Raw genomic sequence first — 18527 nt, forward strand, 5'->3', positions numbered from 1 at the left:
CAGGAGACAGTTTTAAAAATTATTATTCTGAGCCTAACAATTTTCTTTCAGTGGAAAAGCAGAGTGAAGGACCTGATACCACATCCAGGCCAACACAGGTAAACGTTCTGGAGGACTTACCTTGGCTTGTATCCAGGATCTGCCCTCCTCCAGAGGAAAGGCTCCACTCACAGAAGGGTTCTCTGCCCAGTTTGAGGGGATTCCCCCTCCCTCATACCACAGCTCAGTGGGGTCTCCTGACACCCTTTATAGCACTGTCAGGGGGCTGGAGGGGCTGCCATAGGAAGCGGGGGCGTGGAAGTCCAGTTCTGCCAGCACAGCTGACTCAGCTTAAATCTGTATCCAACCCCAGATCAAGATTCAAAGATTGTTACCCCAGGTTTGTTATCCTGAGACAGCAACCTCTGTTTACAACAGGGTTGGGGCACATGCAGCTTTCCAGATGTCATTAAATCACAACACCCATCATCCTTGGTTGGGGCTTATGGATGTTGGAGTCTGACAACATCTGGAGAGCTACAGACTCCCCACCCCTGGTTTATGAGACAAAAGGAATTTCATGGTGTATCAGCCACCACCCCAGCCACAGCGCCTTAATGGCTCTCCAAGGTCGTTCATTCTCAAGTCATTGTGCTTCTCTACTGTGAACTCCGAGCTCTCAGGGATTCTGCTCTTGCTTATCCCAACTGAAAGAGAGGTGAGCCAAGAGACCCTGATCTTGCCCGGGTTGGCTGACTTTCGCTCACTTCACTTCAGCTCTAATTCATCACTTGAACATGTAAGCAAATTGGATGTTGAAGCTAGTTCAAGAATGATTATCCCAGGATCACGGAACAAGCAGGCCCTAAGATAAGTCCACAGCTTATATATCACTATCAGCACTCATACTTCATAAGCAACTGATTTTCATTAAGACATGCCCCAACAAGAACTGAGTCTTGTTTGTATACTTCTAATTAATGCCTCGGCCATTCATCCATGTGCCAGCCCATGAAACCAATACAGCAGTTCTGTTCTCTCCCTCTCTGCACCCATTTTCTAGTCTAGTGCCCTGGAATTTTGGCCCAAATCAAGGTTGAGGAAGCTGGGGGGGTGGGTATCTCCCTGTGCCATTCATCTCCTTAAAGTGGGACAGTGATTTCTGGGCGCAGTGAACCTCATTTTGAAGACTCAGCCCCAGCTGTGCCAGATGGAAGGCATACGTTTCTGCTTACCCAATGATCCTGATAGCTTCCCATTATGACAGCAGGGCCAAAAGACCGTGCAGGGTTCATGGAGCAGCCAGTGAAATAGATCTGGAAGATAATAAAGCCGGATAAATGTCCTGAGCTGAGGAACATATGCTGCTAGCAAACGGCTGGAAAATGGGCAAAATGTATTGAGTGACTATGAAGGTGAGAAACTACGTTCTCCTTCCCTTCCAGCGAAAATAGTTTTCTCCATTCTGGTCCAAAGTTGCTTCTGAAGAAGGTAGGAATGAAACCAATGTGTGGCTGGTGTACTCTCAGTGCAATCCTATACATGTCTACTCAGAAGAAAGTTCCACTGAATTCAATGAAGTTTACTCATAGGTAAGTGGGTATGGGATTGCAGCCTTAGTGGTTCACTTAGGGCCAGACTAGATGTTCCACTAATTGCCTTATTACCAAATGGCCTTATTTACTTGAGTATAAGTGTGCTCAGCCCTAATTTGGATCAGGATCATGGAGATTCGGGAGGGGGGATTTGAGCTTCCTCCCTCCTGTTTTTGTTCTGAAATGGAGTGGGGGGGGGAACATCCTCCTTATCTCTGATTCTGAGAGGCAATATAAGGTCCCTTCCTTTCTGCAGTGGGCAGTGTTTGGGTATAGCAGCATGTCTCTTGTTTTAAAAAGGAGCTTGCACTATTGGCTCATCTTTCTCCCTTTAACTCTTCTGATGTTTCACGCTTGCCTGCAGTATTACTTTCCTGTGGTACCAGACCACACCAGTAACATTGTTTTGTTTTATTTATACCCACCCTTCCTCACAAAGAGCCCAGAACAGCTAACAAAGTATACATGCGACATAAATATCTGTATGAAGGAACCAGGTCACTGGTCCTACACACAAAGATCCCCCAAACACGTATTACTGGAAAGGAGAGGGTGAAGTGTAAATTGGCTCTTAGTGAGAACAGGTGTAACACTGTTCAACTGAAGTAACTCTCCATGTTGTGAATAATGCCTGGAGCAGCTGAGAATAGCTCCAAATACACCCTTTCAACAGCTGCTGTAGCACCCCCAGCTGGAAGAAGCTGGAAAAGAACTTGCAGTCCAGTCATCCAAGAATCACACCCTGTACCTTTGTGCATGCACGTGCGCCTCCCTGGAATAACAACACTCATCCCTAGAAGATGGCCAGCAGTGACTGACAGTCCAATAGATAATGCCGGGGAGCCCACGTTATCAGTTCTGCAGCTGTCGGCCGAGGCAGACACAGAGGACCAGCAGGAAGGTCAGAATCAGCTCCACCACCACTGCCTGTCCTGCTGAGGTGTCGTTTTGCATCTGGACAGATTAAGAAACCCATGAAGGACAAACTGGGAGAGGCAGCCATTGACACTTGGCAATCACAGAGACAACACAATTATCCTCTTCCTGTAGCCGTGTTTAGCGTACAAAATGAAAGTGGCCCCCATGGGGCAGATTTCCAGGAACTGCTTACAATTCCATGGCTTGTCAGGTCCACCATAAAACATCAATGTGCAGCCACAGCCTGACGACTAGCCTGCTGAATTACGGAGCTAATTACGTGCTCATCTGTCTGGTCATTCTGAAACCGCCTCCCACCCAGGCCCAAATGTCTGCGTATTTCAACAAGAGCTGGATCAGCACCAAAGGAGAAATCTAGAGTTTTCTAGCAATTAAGCTAAGCCACTGTTCTTTGCTGGAGCTCAGCTAGCAGTTAACCTCTAAAGGAAGAGAAGTCTCAGGGCGTGTGTTTTTGGACACTGCACCCGCTGACCTGCAAACCCTGCGCCTTGATCCCAGAGGCTCTGGGGCTTGCTCTGCCTGGGCTGACCAGGTGCAACTGAGGACAGAGATCCAGCACCTGTAACAGCTGCACAGAAAAGAGGGTTTTGGCATGTGTGGATTTTCCTCACCCACATCACAAGACAACATTCCCTCTTCCCTTAAGGGAAACCAACAATTTATCTTAAATTACTTTGAAAATAAAAGGGGTCTCAGACAGAAAGGAAGAATAAAGATGGAAAAAGTCACACTGTGAGAACTATCACAGCAAAGGCACAATTGCCTGTCAACATATGGCACGATGACAAGATCCCCAAAACAACAGGCAGCGTCTGATAGCCCCCCGGGAGAGGTTACAGGAGAGCTCTCAAAAATATCAGGATCTGTACTCTTCAGATCCTTAGAAACCAGTTTTATTAAACAGGCAGCTGTTCTGTGATTGCAGTTGTTTTGAGACCAGTCAGCGTCCATGCAACCGATGGATAAACATTGTCAGAAAGCTCATATTAGGCTAGAGGTGGGGGAATTTTTTTTTTTTTAAGAAAATGGAAAGCGCTGTGAGAAAGGCATCACTTCCTATGGTGTAAACATACACATAATTGGTCAAACAGATTGTATAGGTTTTTGTAACAATACAAAACCCTGCAAAACCTGTTTATCCCAGGCTACAATGGGCTGAATAAACACACCATGAGCAGCCATCATCTCCAGCTTAAGAAGGAATTATAGCAGTCATGTCTCATGGGCTGCTGCGGCTATTTCAGCCTGGGCAAAAATAGAATTACCTTATATCATTTGAGGCAGCTAACAAGAACAACAACCTCTAACAACAGAATTTCATGCAAAGAACACAGCCAAGAATGTTGCTTAGGTTCTTCACAAAACCCCACCATGCTGACCTGAACAACCATGAACAACCTGGTTATAGAACGGAACCTGAAGGGATGCTACATGTTTACATGTCTTGGCAACAATTTAACAGTCATCCACTACCACTGATTGACTCTAATCTTGTAACTGTAAGTCAGGTGGATGGCTGGCAGCTCCAGACACTGAATGATCATCGTGTCATATCTTGCCGTAAGGTCCAACATAAACAGGATGGCTGTCTTTCCTTCAGGGCCAGTGACAGATAGACATGGTCAGGCATCTGCTGAGGACTCACACCCCAGCAAGGCGCCATCGACAAGAGCTCCTGGACTCTCCCCTCCTCTTCACCATTGCCACCTGCTTGTTCACCTGCCCCTCACTCTGGCCCAGACGACGGTGGTGGTGAGAAGGAGCAGCAGCAGATGCCGCTGCCTGCTTGCTCCCTGGCTCCAGGCCCGTCAAGCAAGCAAGTGGTAGCAGTGATGCGAAAGAGGTGGAGGAGCAAGAGCGGCTGGCAACAAAGGCAGTGGGAAGGTAGACTCACTGAGGGAGGGGGCCCACTGAGGGTGTCTTGTCCAAGAGCCTCAAACACTTGGAGTTGGCACTGCTTTCATTCCTCCAAGATCAGCAGCAACCAGTTTGTGATCCTAACAAGTGCCATCTCTATCCCACGGGGAGTCCAAAATCTGTAACAGAATCCCCCCAATACATTACTGAAGTCCAGCTGATTCTGCAACTGTACATTCTTTTCAGTTACCTTCCCCCCAATGTCAAAGGTTAAGAGACTGAGCAACGACCAGCAAGCATTCCCATGTCTAAGCAAAAGGTGGTGGACATCAGAAGATTTAAGGCCATCTCTGGCACACGTTTTTGGCAGAGATTAATGGTTCCTTCTAGCAGAGGTTCCACCATCCCAGAAGCACCCACCTTCAATAGACAAGATGGGCATGGATCAGAGCTGCTAGAGTAGGTCCAATGGATTCCATTGTGCACAGACGTCCTGTTTGGGAACACTATGACACTTTCAGACGAAGCCTTTCTCCAGCAACTATAGTGCGCTTTTACATTTGACCAGCAATCTGGCATGCCCAAAAACCAGATCTCAACTGTGTTGATCCCAGTTGCTGATACCTGCTAGCCCATCTGTGCTGACAGAATTGGCAGTAGGGAGAAGAGCAGCCATCATACAAACTACTGCCACTAAAGGTAGTTACTCTTCTAAGGTTGCCAGGTTGCAACCTGGAGAACCGACTATAGACCTTTACATCAGAGGTGGGCAGAAAGAAGATCTCCCATTGTTTTAGACTTCAACTCCCAGCATTCCTGGCCACTAACCATGCTGGCAGGGAGTTTGTCCAAACCATCTGGGGATGTACTTTAGGCCCACCTCTGCTTTACATTCCCAGACATAATGCGAATGAGGCAGCACTGGCTTCCTGACAAGTCTTCTGAGGGTCCCTTCCTGCTTGCCGATGTAATGAGCAGGATCCTAAGTGCATTGTCCAGTGAGTGGAAGATATGAGGGAGGACTGGGGTGGAAGGGGTGGGAGAAGCTGTGGCTACATATGGAAATTTAAAGGACTACTGCATTATATCAAGGTTGCAACCACAGAACTTCTGTGAAGTTCTTCCTACTCTGTTTCTGGAATTGTGGTTGCCATTGCTGGGGAAGATGGCATCTGGAAGCACCCTATGTCAAGCAAGGGAATATTGGGTAGGTATCCAACCTTGGGATACCTACCCAAAGATAGACTAGGCCAGTGTGAAAAACTTGTCATAGCACTCATCTGTAGATGGTTTCGATCAGGGATGGGCAGGAGGTAGATCTCCAGATGTTTTGGACTTCAACTCCCAGAAGCCCCTGCCAGCATGGCCAATGGTCAAGAATGCTGGGAGTTGACGTCCAAAACATTGGGAGATCTACATTCTGCTCAACCTTGGACTTCCTCACCCTGGCACCCTCCAGATGCTTTGAGCAAAAACTCCCATCAGCCCCAGCCAGCATGGTTAATGGCTAGGAATGATGGGTGTTATAGTCCAAAACATCTGGAGTGCACTAGGTTGGGGGTAGCTAGTCTAGATTCACCAGGATGCTCAAATAACCGGAAACAGTTTTGTGCTACTCTGTTCTTCACAGTGTCTGTGGCTGAGGACAAGGAGAATCCCCTGCTTGTCACCCTTTCATACAGTCACAAACATTCTCGGTAATTCTTCAGCACAGATCAAGCTTTGGGCAGCACTCCAGCCATCTGACCTCCAACCTACACAAATGAGCTACAGACCAGATCTGGCAAGGGCTCAAGACAGTCAAAGGGTCCCCTCTCACAGTTGTAAATAGCTGTTCGTAAGCCTTTGAACCTCGCATGGTGCAGAGTGGGAGGCGTCAGTATTGCAACCGAAATTTTCCCCACGACCTGAGTTCGATCCCAGCAGAAGCCAGGTCTCGGGTAGCCGGCTCAGGTCGACTCAGCCTTCCATCCTTCCGAGGTCGGTAAAATGAGTACCCAGCCTGCGGGGGGAAAGGTAGCCACAACTGGGGAAGGCCATGGCTAACCACCCCGCTACAGTCTGCCAGGAAAACGCCAGCGAAAGCGGCGTCCCTCTAGGGGTCAGTAATGACCCAGTGCTTGCACAGGAGGAACCTTTCCTTTCCTTTCCAAGCCTATGAACTAGGGATGGCAGAGAATTCTGCCACGGATTCCAGTGAGGCTGGATTCTGTAGAATCCGGCCCCCAGGAACCCGTGGCGGAACGGCCTCCTGCCCACCCGCCACCCCTGCGGAATCCCCCGGGATGGAAGTTACCTGGGGCGGATGCAGAGGATTTGGCGGTGGCAACAGCAGTTCCGGCGGCAACGGCTCCGGCAGTGGCGGCTGGTCTCCTGGCTGACTGTGGCCGGGCTGCTGCGGCCACCATTGCCGTCCTTGCAGCTGTGATAGGCTACGTAAGAATTTCCATAGCCTATCACAGCTAACCCCCCCCCCAAAACCCAGCGTACGCAAATGGCAGCAGCTACGGTGGCTGCCATTTGCGTTCCCTATTTTTCGCCGTTCTAGCCTACGTAAATATTTACGTAGGCAATTATGGCGAAAAAAAAGGGAACCGCAAATAGCGTAGTGGGCACTATTTGCGTTCTTTTTTTCCCCGCCGTTTTATCCTACATAAATATTTACGTAGGCTTTTACGGCGAAAAAAAAGAAACGCAAATAGCACCCACTATGCTATTTGCGGTCCCCTTTTTTTCGCCGTAATTGCCTACGTAAATATTTACAGAGGCTAGAACGGCGAAAAATAGGGAACGCAAATGGTGGCTGCCGTAGCCGCCACCATTTGCGTACACCGTTTTTGTTTTGTTTTGGAGGGGGGCATGCCGTGATAGGTTACGTAAATACTTACGTAGCCTATCACAGCAGCCTGGAAGAACACAAATGGCGGCTGCTACAATGGCCGCCATTTGCGTCTGCAGCAGCCCGTCCACGGCCGGAAGTCTGGCTGTGGACAGCCCTGGCCAGCTGCGGACAGCCCTGGCTGGCTGCTCCGCGGAGCCGTCGCGAAGCAGAGCCGGCCAGGCAGGATTCCAGGGGGGAGGACCGGATCGCCTCCCCCCCATCGAGGATTCCGGGGGGAGGGACAGAGCGCCTCACCCCCCCCCAGCAGATGCCCCGACCAGAACCAGGTAAGGGATTCGTACATCCCTACTATGAACCCCCTGTTTGGAAGAGCCACAAAGATCGCCTATAGCAGGGGTGGGAAGGAGGTAGATCTCCAGATGTTTTGGACTTCATCTCCCTGAAGCCCCTGCCAGCATGGCCAATGGTCAAGAATGCTGGCAGTTGAAGTCCAAAACATCTGGAGATCTACTTTCTGCCCACCCTTGAGCTATAGCACTCTAATGAAACAGTTTGGATTCTGAAGTCTCCATTGTCACAGAACTATAAATTAGCTATGAAGCTAATGGGTCGGTAGGATGGTCCTGGACCACAAAATGGTGATCAATGGTATTATGTCCATTCACCCAGGGGAGAACAGCACATATTCTGTCCAGGTAGCTTTACATGGCTCAACCCTATATGCACACTTACCTTGAAGTCAGACTCACTGAACTGAGTGGGACTTTCTTCCCAACATTTTTCTCAGTCACAACCATGGAAGTGCTCTCATCAGCAGCACTTACCCCATTGACAGCCAGGCCTCCTCGGATCGCTGGAGGGGTAATCTGGTATATTACCCCTGCGCCCGCTATTGCTCCCACCAGCTGAGCCACGATATAGGCCGCGGCTCGCAGCCCTGAAATCTTCTGTGCAACAAGGAGGGCCACGCTCACTGCTGGGTTGATGTGGGCCCCACTGATGTGGCCCACCGACTGGACAAGAGTGGCTATAGCCAAGCCAAATGCCAGTGAGATCTGCAGGATGCTTGGCAGGGCAGAGGGCCAGTTTAAGGCAGAGCCCACCCCAAGCAGGACAAAGGTCATGGTGGCCAAGAACTCTGCAGCTACAGCCCTGAGAAAGGCCAAGGAGCAAGCCTTGTTCTTCATGGTGGAAGCGACAGCAAGGGAACGTGGATGCACAATGCAGAAAGGGTCCTTTTGCACTCTCGCTTTCTTCTGCAGGAAGGATGGGTAGAGTATATATAGGGAAGGCATAAGGAAAGAATGAAAAATGGGGTGGGACTGGGAGCTGGAGCTCCTTGGTAAGTGCCCATCTCCTGTCTCCCAAATCCTGACCTTCTTTATTAGTAATGCTTAACTCTGACATTTTCTCAGCCCGTGATTTATGGCCCTGTTTGACTTTCCACTGAATGCAGAGGGTTCCTCCTGCACAATGTTCCCAACGCTGATTCTGTGTGGGCTCGGCATGTGCATTCCTGCTGCTAAAGGTCCTTTGCTTTCATCAGGATTTGCATCCTCCTCTCAGGTCCTTTGCATAACACAGACCTGGCCCATCAACCGAAAGACATCTCTCCAGTTTTGTATGGCAGGCTGCCAGGGGCCAAGGCTCAAGAAGAAGTTTGCTTTTGCTGCTGCCAGGTACAGCTGAAATGGAGGTGCTGTCATGTACCTTGTATTGCATGGTAGTCCGCAGAATATTGCTGGGGGCTGTGTTCGGCTTGGTAGGTGACAAGCTGTGCAGGTCTCACGTAGCACATCCAACAGAGCCACACAAATAGTTTTAGGGTGACTGCTAGTTGTGACATGACCATACAGATAGACTGGTGACTGTGTAACTGGTTAAATTAGCATGGGCTGCGTTAGGGGTTTTTTGGACAGTTTCACGTTGTTCCTACTCTTGTCTGCTCAGTCCTCTGCAAGCTTTCTTGCAACCTGATGAAGCTTGCCAAATCCAGACCTGGCTATGAGCTTTGGGGGTCAGAATGCTTGCCCCAAAGTGAACTTTGTTGTTGTTGTTGTTGTTGTTGTTCAGTCGTTCAGTCGTGTCCGACTCTTCGTGACCCCATGGACCATAGCATGCCAGGACTTCCTGTCCTGCGCTCTCTCTTGGAGCATGCTCAAGTCCATATTCATTGCATCAGTGATGCTATCTAGCCATCTCATCCTCTGCCGTCCCTTTCTCCTTTGAGCCAGAGAAGAATTTCTGGCTGAGCACACGCATGCCAAATCCTTTTCCTTCCCTTTAAAATGAGGGAAGCAGCAGCTGTGGCATTCCAGCCGCAGGTAGAGGGAAGGAGTCAGAGCTCTCCCTCTCTCCCCTTTCGGGGATGCTGCAATTCACCAGGACAAAAGGCCCCAGTGGCCCCTGGGAAACATAGTTTTTCCATAGCAAGGCCAGTTTTTGAGGGGGGGGGGAATAGCTCGGCTTATTTCTGAGTCAATCCAAAGTGAACTGGGTGGGATGGGTAGAGAAATAACCTATGACGCATCTCAACATGGAACTATATCCTACTCAGTTCAGTGGGGCTCACCCCCAAGTAAATGTGCCCACAACCACCCTTTTAAATTGTCCAGATCAGGTCAATGTCTATTTTAGAGAGAGGAACCTGCACTTGCTAAAACAATTGGTGGCAGGTGGGGTGAGGATTTCCCTCACATTTTAATTTAGTGGAATGACATCTCCTGCCAATGCTCACATTCTGAATGCACATCTAGACACCAGATGTAATTTCTGAATTGTAAAATTAAAGGGCTTGATCAAGCCATGGACAGTCTGATCTTAGACAGGTTTATCATTATCAAATAATTTCTTATTTCTTCAATTAATAACTTATCATTTATTATTTATTATTTAGATGATGATGAGTATTATTTTAAAATTAAAGAGCATGATCAAGTCACAGGCTGTTCAGCCTGATCTTATGCAGGTTTATTCAAAATAACTCATGTTCTGTTCCATGAGGCTTGCTCCCAAATAAGTATGCATAGGATCACAGCCACAAGAACTTCATTGATTTCCATGGGAGGGATGCTTACGGGAGCAATCCTACGGCCACTAGACACTGTCTAGAGGGCCATAGGATATGCTCTTTTCTGGGAACCGACCTCGAAGCCCATGCTCCAGTGTTGGTTCCTGGAAAACTAGCCTCCCCCAAGTCTGTGCTGCCTTGGAGGCAGCATAGGGAAGCCCCATCCTCCACACTTGGAAGAGGAGCGCGGAGCAACTGAAAAGGGGTGGGGCTGGGGGTGTTCCAGGCTGGTACAGCAGCTTCATGTCCCGGTCGGCCCCTCTCCCACAGCTAGACTGCTGAAAACAGCTGTCTAGCGGAAAATAACAGGGCAGGAGAGGCGCAGAGGGAACAATTCCCCCATGCCTCTCCTGCCTTGCTTTAGATAGGTGGTCACCTCCGAGTTCAGAGGCAGCCGCCTATCTTGATAGGATTGCGCCCTAAGTCTTTCATTGAAATAAATGGAACTTACAGTGCAATTGTATACATGCCCACTCAGAACTAAGCCCCATTGAGTACAATGGAACTTACTCCCAGGTAGGACTGCAGCCTTAATCACCTTTAAGGCTGTGGCTGGAGCATAGCTTTTAATTTTAGGCCTTCACGAAGCACGAGAAATCCTTGCATTACACACCCAGACTTCCCTAACCAGGTGTCCTCCAGATGTGTTGGTCCAACACATCTGGAGGGTGCCATGTTGGGAAAAGCTGCATTGTGTGGCTCAGCATCTAATTGGGTCCATGCGGCGGATGAAAGGAACAAACCACAGACACCAACTTAAATGGGTTATTAAATTGGCCACAACTTTATTGATTTGAATAGGATTGGCGGAGGCATAGGGCGTGGATCCCCCATCGGGCAGCCCGCCTGTTGCCCGATATTCCTTCCTGGCCCATCTGCCGGGACTGTTGGTGATGGGTGGAAGGGTCAGAGGCCCACCACGGTGCAGACCACTAACGTGAACCCTTTCCCTCCACCCTGGATGTGGCATGCCTGCAGCCACCATGCTGGCCTGGTCTTGGTGCCACACCCACCCAGATCCCTCAAGGGGATCCCATCGCAGGGAAGCAGGGAGCCCAATCCGGCTCTGCCTTCCAAACTGATCCAGCCCAATGCCTATCACACCCCAAAAGTTGTGACATAAACAATACAATTCTACCAAGAGAGCTCTCAAATAGTTCCATTTATTTAAACGAGGACGACTCTTGCAATGAGGAAGGCGAAAACCCTCTCCCCCCCCCGCTTTCTTGCCAATTAAAAGGCAAGTAAAATTCCTTCCCAGCCCCGTTACCGGTGACTGACTTCTGTCCAGTGCAAGATCTACTATCATCAGCTGTGGCTGGGTGGGGAAGTCGGCAACAGCAAAGGCGCCAGCCAACACACGAGTCCTCGCTTTTTTATGAGCCTCAGATGGCCTGCCATTGTTCCCGCCAGTGGAGACAACCAGCCTTTTGATTGGCTCGGCGCTCATGCCGAGGGGAGATGCCGACGCCACTGCTGCCCAGGCTCTCGCCAGCCCCCTTCCACAAAAGACCTGCGCGCACTCACAATGGCGGCTCCCCAGTAATGCAGCTCCCCACCTGCCTTACGCCTGCCTAGCTTTGGCGCTCCTGACACAGCAGTCTGCTTTGCTTTTGGCACAGGAGTTCTCATCCTTCTACCTGAGCTGAAACACCCAATCAGAAGCTCATAACGTTCCTGTGCAGAACCATCCTGACTAAAACACATGGAGCACTGCGACTGCGAGAGACACAGACTGCGTGCCCTTGACCTCCTTGCTGGGGAAAAAGATGGAACAGCCAAGTTAGACTGGCATGTTAGAAGAAAAACATGTCAAGGCTAAACTAAGAGAGGAGCCAGCCAAACATGGGCCACATTCTAGGCTGTGATTTATTTTTTTAAAATAAAATAAGCTCATAAATCAACGTAGGATTTTAGTACATGTCTACCTGAAGAGAAGTTAATCAACGCCTTAATCCTCACCTCTAACTGAAATGAAGCCTAAGTAACATATAACTGTGACATGCATCCTTGCTACCTCTTCTTCTCTCCTCCTCTTGTCCCTGTGTTGTTTTCTCCCTGGTCGAAATTTAGCTTATAAACTCTTTGAGGCAGAGGCTTGTCTATTTTGATTATGCTGCCCTGTGGCATCCCAGGTACATTACAAACATAAGAAGAGCCCTGCTGGGTCAGACCAAAGGCCTCTCTAGTCTAGCAGTTTGATCCCACAGTGGACAACAAGATGCTTCTGGGAAGCCCAGAAGCAGGACATGAGGTCATTCATGTCCCCTAGCAACTGGTATTGAGAGGCATGCGGCCTCCACCACTGGTGGTGATATACAGCCATCATTCATGACTAGCAACTGTTGATAGCTGTATCCTCCATGAATTTGTACATTTATAGTGTAGTAGTAGTTTCGTAGTAGTAGTAGTAATACTGATTATGCCGTTGTTGTTGTTGTTGTTGTGATAATTACCTAGTTGAGCTGAGCCACTGTTGGCCCTGAACCAAAACTCAGTCCCTGGGAAATGCTACCTGGTCCACAAGTTGCCAACCCAAAAGTCTTGTCCTTTGCCTTCTGTTCCCATAAACAGAATTTTCAGGCAGCCGCAGCAGGAAAAAGGAAGGTGCTTGAGTGAAAAGGAAAAGAAGCAGGGCCTATTACGGTGGTTAAAGGCCTGGACAAATCCAGAGAGAGAGAGAGAGAGAGAGAGAGAGAGAGTGAGTGAGAGAACCTTTACTCCCCTATCTAAGCAAAATGACTCCCTAGGTAAATCTAGTTGTCAGCCATGGCTTTCTGATTTTGACATTTACAAACAGAAGTTTTCTTACTGTCAGTATCCTACTCTTGGGTGATAACAAGGGCATTCAAGAATCCAGAAGGATCTAGAATGCCCTCCTTACTCTATCAGAGAAGATGTTTTTAAATGTTCCAAACCATAAATTTGCCCCAGTTCAGCATCTGCAACAGACTGGACTTAATTATACCCTGTTTAAATGTTGTATCTGATAGGGTGTCGTTGCAGAGAAACCTACCTGTGAAAATGTGGCTAGCCAAGGTGAAATCTAATCTTCTAACTAAGTTGCAACTGAAGGGAACCCCCACCCCCACCCACCACCATGCTCAATTCATAGATAAAGTTTAAAAACAAAACAAAAATGTGAGAAAAGATATGATTTTTCAGTCTTGGCAGGGCAGAAAATGGTGCTGGAAACCATTCATTGCCATGAAACTTCTGCTTTGCGTTGTAACACACCAACATCAGATGGGATATATAATTACCCCCTTGCAATAATTCTCGGTGAACCTCGACCTGCCGTTCTGTTCCCAAAGTCTCTTGGGGAGCTGCCAGCCGTTCCCGTTTCACCGTTTGTTTAGTGGTTACGTAGCAATTACGTGAGGCTTTACTTTTACTAATTATCAGTCACGAAAGCAATTAGAAGAGCCCCTGGATTAAGTAATAATTATAGTGATTAATTATACTTCTCTCCCCTTAGGCCTTTTATTCCCCAGTTGCCTGCTGAAGGCAAAGTGCTCATTAGAAGGCTGAGGTTACAAAGAGTGCAAAAGGCCCATGCAGGGAATAATATACTATTCACCAGACAGACGGTCTTTGCTTGAATCCTCCCTGATCAACAACAACAGCTCAGTAAGCATTACATAGGAAGGAGGCAGCAGGTTCTCAGAGCTCTCTTCCCTTCCTCTTCTTGCAGGAGAAGGGATGGGCCTTGTTTGAAGGCAAAGGGACTGGCCATGCAGCAACAGCTTGCCCAAGTGATCTTCAGTAAACCACAGAGGAAGGGTTCTCACAACCCAATATTCCTCAACAAGTGTTGACTTTTGCAGTTGCCTGGAGGTGGAAATTGAGTGGAACTAGGCAGCCTCTCCTGACTTGGGATGCTTGAGAAATTGGATCTTTGCACATTCCAAATTGAGTTGACACATCCTGGATTAATGTGCAAATCAGAACTTAGTTATCCACCAGCTTTCGCACTTCCCAAATGTTCCGGCACAGTTCTCAGCTCAAAAAACCTATCAAAATACATTTAGAAAAGCGGTGTTTCTCTTGAGCTGAGGACTCCCTCTCTCCATGCACAGAGAAGGGTTCCTCAATGCTGGAGAAAGCCTGCATTTCTCTAGCGCTGGGGGAGGGGCTGAGCCTGGAAGGGGACCCCCGGGGCCTGGGCCAGGGCCAGCCTGCAGGCCAGAGGTTCTCCATCCCTCAGAAGGCCCTCATCTGTTTTCACATAAGCACTAATGCAGGTGGTAGGCAAGGCTACATCCAGATGTTTTAGACTATGAGTCCTACAATCCCTGACCATTGGCCATACCGGCTAGGGGTTATGGAAATTGTACTCCAAAACATGTAGAGGGCACCAGACTGCCTACTCCTGCACTAATTCTAACAGATATCTGTCTGATTCAGTTTTGTAAGTATTCTATTGTTAATGGGGCCATATACACCCGGATACACTAAACAAGATTTATTTATTATTCATTGCTCTTATCAGTTGCATTTCCACCAGTTGACCCTCAAAGGGACATACGATTAATAAAACACCAATGTTAAAAACATACCAATACCATTGTTGTTGTTTATTCGGTCAGTCGCTTCCGACTCTTCGTGACTTCATGGACCAGCCCACGCCAGAGCTTCCTGTCGGCCGTCGCCACCCCCAGCTCCCCCAAGGTCAGGTCCGTCACCTCCACAATATCATCCATCCATCTTACCCTTGGTCGGCCCCTCTTCCTTTGGCCTTCCACTTTCCCTAGCATCAGCATCTTCTCCAGGGTATCGTGTCTTCTCATGATGTGGCCAAAGTACTTCAGTTTTGCCTTTAATATCCTTCCCTCAAGTCAGCAGTCTGGCTTTATTTCCTGGAGTATGGACTGGTTTGATCTTCACTCTCAGAATTTTCCTCCAGCACCACAGTTCAAAAGCATCTATCTTCCTTTGCTCAGCCTTCCTTATGGTCCAGCTCTCGCAGCCATAGGTTACTACGGGGAATACCATTGCTTTAACTGCGGACCTTTGTTGTCAGTGTGATGTCTCTGCTCTTAACTATTTTATCAAGATTGTCATTGCTGTCCTCCCAAGAGGTAAACATCTTCTGATTTCCTGGCTGTAGTCAGTGTCTGCAGTAATCTTTGCGCCTAGAAAGACAAAGTCTGTCACTGCCTCCACGTTTTCTCCCTCTGTTTGCAAGTTATCAGTCAAGCTGGTTGCCATAATCTTGGTTTTTTTGAGGTTTAACCGCAACCCAATAAAACACCATAACTTTGGTGAAAAGCTGGTCGGGGGCAGGGATAGACCAATTAATCTATTTCTTGTCTGCATAATTTTTGCATGTATTGAACCATAAATCTGTTCTGCCCCATTTCCACATTAATCTGCAAATTATTATTCTTTTAAATTTGCACCAGCATTTTCACTGAAATCCACATTAAAATACATATTTGTAAACATATTTTCTCTGAAAATATGCATTTCTCTAGCAATGAGTGGTGAAACATGGCTCTTCTGTGCATAGAGAAAGGGACCCCTGTACATCAGGTGGTGGAACTTCAATGGAAGGGGTCGGGATTTCAGGATTGAAGGACCTGCCCCTAATGTCATCCAGCTACTGGGGTGTGTGACCAGGAACCTAATTCCTCCCCCCCACCGTAACCCTGGGGCCAGAACAGTTCCCCATCCTTGGTCTAAGGCAAGGGGGGGGGGGCTCTTCATGACAATGGAATGAGAAGCACATTGGAGTATTATCCGGATTTTCATGGAATCGGCTTTGGTCCATCAGGGACACACAAAGCAAGAAAAGCCTAGTGTATTGTACCTTTAAAATCCGGTTTTCACAGGTCACACAGCGCTTCAAAGGAACATACTTCTGGGTTGGCTGAGGGGAGTAGAACAGAACGTTATCAACCTGGCAGGGGCTGCTCAACCAATGACAGAGGCTTGTTTCCCACCTCTGTCCAGGCTCCCTGCCCGCCTTTTGCATGAAGAAACCAAAATCCCCAGTTCTCCAGTACAGCATCCAAAGGCTCCCCAATGAGAGCATCTCACTACCTCAATTTTGCCCCATTTCAGTAAACTGTTGTGGAGTTATTGCTCCCCCGCATTTCCCCAATGTGCATCCTTTTGCCTGAAGAAGCCGAAATCCTTGATTCTCCAGTGCAGCATCTGAAGGCTCCCTATGAGAGCGTACACCCCGTGAAATTTCACCCCATTCCAAACTGCCATGGAGTTATTTTTTCCAATCCCCTTTCCCCAATGTGCAGACTTTTCAATGAAGAAGTCCAGATCCCTGATTCTCCATTGCAGTATCTGAAGGTTCCCCCCGAAAGCACCCCCCCCATACACACACACACTTTTGCCCCATTCCAGCATGTCGTGGAGTTATTGCTCCCACCACCACCCCTTTATTTATTTATTTATTTATTTCATTTCTATACCGCCCAATAGCCGAAGCTCTCTGGGCGGTTCACCCCTTTCTCCTTCTCTGGACACTTTCTCCCTGCTTGCAATGACAAGTTCCCAAGACCTCACCAGGTCAGAGAAGTGACTTTACATAATATCAAAGAAGCGACTTTAGATAATATCAGAGATGCGATTTAACACGACAATGGATAAGTGAAGCAATGCAAACCTCAGAGAAGTGCATCATCACAGAGGCTAATTACTGACGAAATGGTAGTGCAGGACAATTCTGAAGGCTGGAAAGGCTCAGTGAGGTTACGGCCAGGTGAAAGACACACAGAGGATAGGGGTACACAGCACCAGAAGCACGGAGAACCTGAATTAAAGAAATCAAACAGAGTAAAAGTAGTCTTAGAAAATCCGGTTTTTCCACCGGATATCTCTGGGGTGGCTGCAGATTGGCCATGATGTCATCTGCTGCCAACGACCTTGAAATGCTCCTAATTCACTGCAAATCCCCCATGAGGGCAGCCCCAAGGTGGGTGGTGACCAGGGAAAAGGCTTTTTTCGTGATGACACCCCAATTATGGAATGCTGAAATGCTTCCTACCAGAGAGATCTGCCTGGCGCCTTATTGTCAGGCTTCTGCCTGGCTTCTTCAGACCTTTTTGACTTAATTTTAGACCTCCTGATCATTTTTCTCTGGCTCTTGAGATCTTGCTGCCCTTTTCGTCTTTGTGGTTTATAATTTTTCTGATTTGTTTTACCTGTATTTTAATAGTTTTTGTATTTTTTCTTTTATGTAAACTTCCCTGAGAAATTTCTGTTGGAGGGTGGTATAGAAATTTCTAAAAATTATCATAATAAATTACCATATCTATTAAACAAGATTCAAGAGTCCCATGGCCCACCAATCTTTGCAATTATTTGCCAACAATTCATTCCACATCACCCAGGGACAATTATACCCTATAGCTCCAATCCATCCAGCTAAACAATTATGGGACTTAAATTAGTCAAGCCTAACTTGTTCCATTGGTTTCACTAGAACTTAGTCATAAGTCATGACTAGCTTTGGCTGGTTCAGGGACCTTTGTGCAATAAATCTTTTGGCTTGCTTTAGATTGGCTGCTTGTTACATTTACCAAGGGCCATCTCAGGGGTGTATTAAGTGAGGTGGCCAACTGTGCTGCTCACTCCCTGCCCACTCAATCCAATCCATTCATCTTTTTTCTAATTTTTTATCGTGAATTTTAACAAAACAAAACAAAAACATAACAAAACCAAAATAATAATAATAATAATAACAATAACAATAATACATATTCTAAAATCCTCAGTTTCAAATATTACAATATTCAAAAAAGAAAAAAAGGAAAAGAAAAAATAGGTTACACATAAACTTCAGTGAAAGCAGACCAAATATACACATATAAGTCCATCTGCAAATTATGTCTATATACCACTCTTTCAAATGTTACTAGTGTTGCCAAGTCTTCAGTCCACTGCGTTATAGGTGGTAAGCTTTTATCCTTCCGGTATCATAATATCAGTCCTTTAGGGCGCAATCCTAAGTAGATAGGCGGCCGCCTCCAACCTCGGAGGCGACCACCTATCCAAAGCAAGGCAGGAGAGGCTCAGGGGGATTGTTCTCTCCATGCCTCTCCTGCCTTGCTCTTTTTCGCTAGACAGCCATTTTCGGCTGTCTAGCGGCAGGGGAGGGGCAGGAGAGGAAGCTGCTGTACGACACATAGGATGTGTTGTATGCGCAGCTCCGCTCTCCCTGCCCGGGAATGCCCCCCAATCCCACCCCTTTTCAGTTGCTCCACACTCGTCTTCCAAGCGTGGA

General features: G+C 47.7%; 1 pseudogene; it reads right to left on the reverse strand.

The window, feature by feature from the left end:
• The window catches only part of LOC146353717 (aquaporin-5-like), a 13582-nt pseudogene extending 5183 nt beyond the window's left edge, over positions 1 to 8399 (reverse strand).
• Positions 8400 to 18527: the final 10128 nt, after the last annotated feature.

Source organism: Heloderma suspectum, chromosome 2 (assembly GCF_057233095.1).
Source record: "Heloderma suspectum isolate Gila_16-S chromosome 2, 16-S_ref, whole genome shotgun sequence".
NCBI classification, from domain to species: Eukaryota; Metazoa; Chordata; class Lepidosauria; order Squamata; family Helodermatidae; genus Heloderma; species Heloderma suspectum.